Below are 5,324 nucleotides of genomic sequence, written 5' to 3' on the forward strand. Positions count from 1 at the left end.
CGATAAGGTAAGTGCTGGGATATGTATTGGAACAATCGTTAGTGATTATATAATGTATGCCATATTCCAACCCTTCCTATATGTGCAATTCAGTGTTGGTAGTAAAAGCATGTACAGGGCTCTTCATCTCGTGAATATCTTGGTATATTTACTCAAATCGATCACCGGACATACCCATTCTTCACATATATATTACAACAGTTTTAATTACCTGGTGGACGTACACACAATCTCACAAAATCATCAAATCACAGCCGGCAGATTTCTCAGTCTACATTCAATCTTCTCCGCGAAAGCTGCTGGCCGAACGACTGATTGTGTTTTGTAGTATTCATTTTCTTCAATAAAAGTGTGTTGCTTAGAACAGAAGTGAAAACGTTTACCGAAACAGTGCCTAAGTGTAAATGGTCTATACTTTTCCGGTAACTTAGGATAACCCTTATAATAAATTGGCTTAATAACTCCATACTTCTGGGACGTTTCGAGTATCAAATATTACAGTAAATTACCTAACACAAACAGTCTTCACATTGCTTGACCCAAACCGAGCCGGTGCGCCAGTCTTGCCCGACCCAAGACGAGTCGGCGGATCCGTCTTTGGCCGAGCTGAACCTGTCTATAGACATACCCTTTCTTGCCCGACCCAAGCTATGCCGGCGCGCCCGTCTTTGCGTTAATCAGAGCCAAATGTTTTCCCATTGACTTCTATAGTGACGTTACACATAGTTTAATGTAACTAGGAATTCAACAGCCATTACTTACCATTACTAAAAAAAACCACAATTTTTGGGCTAGCTTAGCCAGTTTCTTTTCCGAGTACAGGAAGCTAAACACTACAACCCCAGTCCCGCACCAAATGTCACCTGCTTGAAAATATCTGACGTGGTTACATTCAGCTAAAGTCATCTGGAGACAGAACCAAATATTGGAAAACATGGTCAGTTTTTATAACTGGGTGTACTTTTCTAGTAACTTGGGATAACCCTTCTTATAAATTGGCTTACTAATTACATTTGACCATACTTCAGGTTGGCTTCCAGTATTAAGTATTACAGTAAACGGAAATCTGTTTCGGTGGATATTCTAGACTGGTTATTCTCTGGTTATTCTCATTCATTGACAATTTATATTTACTTTATATTTAATGGGACGATGTTTCTGCTGGTCGACTGTCCCCGCGTTTATTATCATAAGCTCAGTGGCATTTATCTATGCTGAGTCGATTACAAAAGAAACTTACTAGCAGCAGAATCTCTGCACTGGAACACAGCAGACGTTAGGGCTGGGACGGGTAACTCGGATAGTCGGGCCGGATGGGTACTGTGTAGGACCCAGGTATCCACAAGACTACCCGGATCCGTGGTTAATCACGTGATATATTGTTTCATGACAAAAAAAATCACTAAAACTACACGTCCCTATTGTTCGCAATTTTACATGACTTATATATATGTTTGAATAAAGATAAAACTTCAGTCAACTTCAGTGTAAATGCATGACCAGATCGTTCTTTAAAAACGTGTATCTAAATACATTTTGCCAGGGCTACGGTCAAACTATTACCAATTGGACATGTTGTACCTATTTTTTGAAGCCAACAGTGGGTACCCGGGTAGGGTCGGGTAATAGGGGTGTGGGTACCCGGGTAGTAAATCTGGACTCGTCCCAGCCCTAGCAGACGTAATTCAAAATTAACATATATTCAATATTAGTTTCAACAAAATCAGAAATCGTGTCTCTGGCTTTATGGTTCATCGATCACTTGATTGTCTGGTTTGTTTACAGGCCACCGTCGCATGGCAGTGTACAGCTGTGCGGCGTCAGGCAATAAATACCTACTTTTTTATGCAAATTTTGTTAATGGCGGATGCTACCGGAAGGGCAGAATATGCTTACCCTTTTAGGTCAAGTCTTTCTGTGTGAGGCGCAGAACCTCATCGTGTACCATCAATACCTCTTTTAATGTTGTCTCCGTCCTTGTAGAATGTTTACATGAACACATGCCATATCAGGTTACGACCCGTGAAGATCCGGTTAGAATAGGTCTTCAGCAAACCATGACTGTCGTAAGAGGCGACTAACGGGACCGGGTGGTCAGGCTCGCTGACTTGGTGGATGCATGTCATGGTATAGTAGAAGTTGTAACAGTATAAGAGGGATATGTGTGGCTTTATGCCTTCTGCGTTAAATTTTATACCACAAACCGGAAATTTTCTGGTCCAGACTCGATTATTTACCGACCGCCGCCATGTAGCTGGAATATTGCTGAGTGCGGCGTTAAACAACAAATAAATAAATAAATAAACAACAGTATGCAACTTTCTGTTGCAAAAGCAATCGTCAAACTGTATTCTGTTCATAAATGAATCACGTGTGAGTAATGAGGAAGGCCTAGACTTGATAAATGTTTAGCGTTAACTATTCTTTGGTTTGTTGTCAATACAACACCTTCTAATTAATGCTGTCGATAAACGGTAGATGTGGATGTAGCAATTACAAATATCAATATAACAGCTATAAAGAAATCAAATCAGATTTCTTACTTGTGACTTTGATATATTGTTAAGTCCTTTTACTGTAGTGGGGCGGTCGGGTAGCCTAGTGGTTAAAGCGTTCGCTCGTCACGCCGAAGACCCGGGTTCGATTCCCGACATGGGTACAATGTGTGAAGCCCATTTCTGGTGTCCCCCGCCGTGATATTGCTGGAATATTGCTAAAAGCGGCGTAAAACCGTACTCACTCACTCACTTTTACTGTAGTACACAATACCTAGACGACCAAGGTGCCTGGACATGGGTAACACGCTACAACTGTCCGTGGTCACGTGGGCTCCATTCTGAGAAAGCCATGTTATGCTGGACTTCCCTGTGAAGAATGTGATCAGTAGATATAGGGGTGTATTTTGCTGGTCAGAATGTTCCGAGTAATGGGGAAAGTATAACCTTCCGCATTCATGGTGAAGTGTAAGAATGAGTTGCGGGTGCTGTCCACACCCAATGATACCCCAGTTACCGTAGAAAGGCAGTTGCAGTGTCAGCTGAGGTCGTCTAGAAGCCTTATTTCATGTTTACATTTACCGATGATACAGAATAGTGAGGAGTATGGTGTACTTTTAACAATATTCCAGCAATATCACGACCGGGGACACCAGAAAGGGGTTTCACATTGTACCACCCAACATACAGAAAAGCTGTACGAGTAATAGAATATTTCAGATAACACTATCTCGGCGTGCCTGTGAATTTTGAACAGTAAACAGTAGAACGATAGTGACACCATTAGTTCGATATATCGTTTAAGACAAGATAATGGTATCTCTATTAAATTATGCCCCTTGGCGGGCGGAAATATGAAAAAGAAACATAAAATAGCTAGGGCTGCAGAATGCCAGATAGACACACAAATCACGCCGAAACGCATATCTCCGTGTGAGACCACTGTCATCACTTCTGATTGAAACAGGCACTTGCCCAGACTATATTCATACGCGTATCTACATGTAACACCACGATCATCACCTCTGCCTGATACATCCACTTGAGAGGAATATATAGCATATACATCTATCAATTCCTGTGTGAAAAATATAATACGAGACATGCTAATCTCAGAATGATAATTCAGGTTAATAGGTGATTACGGCATCTTATTGAGTAAAGGTTTTAATGGTTCATTTTAAACTTCCGATTGTCAATATATCTGACAATATTATCCAGGCAATGATAATGATAATATTATTCAGTTAATGATAATGATAATAATATTCGGGTAATGATAATGATAATAATATCCGGGCAATGGCAACAATATTCGGGCAATGATAACGATTATAATATCCGGGCAATGATAATGATAAGAATATTCGGGCAATGATAATGATAACAATAAGAATATTTGGGCAATGATAATGATCCTGCTCGATTCTCAGTTTCCCTCTCGAACATGAACTCGTGATGATCATTACTGATTGAATCCTTCCTTGTTCTGATCCACTCACTACCAACACAGCTGCAGATTTGTCAGGTCTGTTGGCATTCTCGGATATCACCTTCCTATGTTGCTATAGAATAATCTGATATTCCAGGTAGTGGTTAGACTTCAACTTACTGTGGTCAGTGTAAGAGAAGGTTAACAAAGCAAACGTTACTTTGAGTCTGAACACATCAACCATGTCTTTAATGCGACAACGCGGAGATTCTGGTATGGAATATATCTCCTGTAACCGCTGATCCGAGCGTTTGTATGAACGCTGACTGGGCTATCACTTGGGAAGGCATATCCTTCAACTCCAATATCCGATGTTACCATATAAAGTACACCACGTATTAAATGTAAGTAAATGGTCCCAATACTTTCTCCTATGAATATAAAACGTCAACGCCTCAGTATAAGCAGTATCGATTATCCGACGGTGGGGGTGCAGTTTTAATGTCTCGGCCCAAACATTGAACTTGTAGTTGATACTGGTAAATGCTACGGAGCTTATGTTGAAACTCGGGGACATATTATCAAAAAATATATGTGTGCCATTGAAATACCCACTTAAGAATAACATTCCAAAAAACACACTATATCAAAGACCTGACTACAGGCCTCCGTGGTATACATTAACAGTCCTGACTACAGGCCTCCGTGATATACATTAACAGTCCAGACTACAGGCCTCCGTGATATACATTAACAGTCCAGACTACAGGCCTCCGTGGTATACAGTAATAGTCCTAACTACAGGCCTCCGTGGTATACAGTAATAGTCCAGACTACAGGCCTCCGTGGTATACAGTAATAGTCCTAACAACAGGCCTCCGTGGTATACAGTAATAGTCCAGACTACAGGCCTCCGTGGTATACATCAACAGTCCAGACTACAGGCCTCCGTGGTATACAGTAATAGTCCAGACTACAGGCCTCCGTGGTATACAGTAACAGTCCTAACTACAGGCCTCCGTGGTATACAGTAATAGTCCAGACTACAGGCCTCCGTGGTATACAGTAATAGTCCTAACTACAGGCCTCCGTGATATACATTAACAGTCCAGACTACAGGCCTCCGTGGTATACAGAAATAGTCCAGACTACAGGCCTCCGTGGTATACAGTAATAGTCCAGACTACAGGCCTCCGTGGTATACAGTAATAGTCCTAACTACAGGCCTCCGTGATATACATTAACAGTCCAGACTACAGGCCTCCGTGGTATACAGTAATAGTCACCAATACAGACCTCCGTGGTATACAGTAATAGTCACCACTACAGGCCTCCGTGGTATACAGTTACATAAACCGTTGAACTCTAGGCCTAAGTGGTGCAGTTGTAATATTTCT

This window comes from Haliotis cracherodii, unplaced genomic scaffold (genome assembly GCF_022045235.1).
Source record: "Haliotis cracherodii isolate W230 unplaced genomic scaffold, xgHalCrac1.p SCAF_6, whole genome shotgun sequence".
Classification (NCBI taxonomy): Eukaryota; Metazoa; Mollusca; class Gastropoda; order Lepetellida; family Haliotidae; genus Haliotis; species Haliotis cracherodii.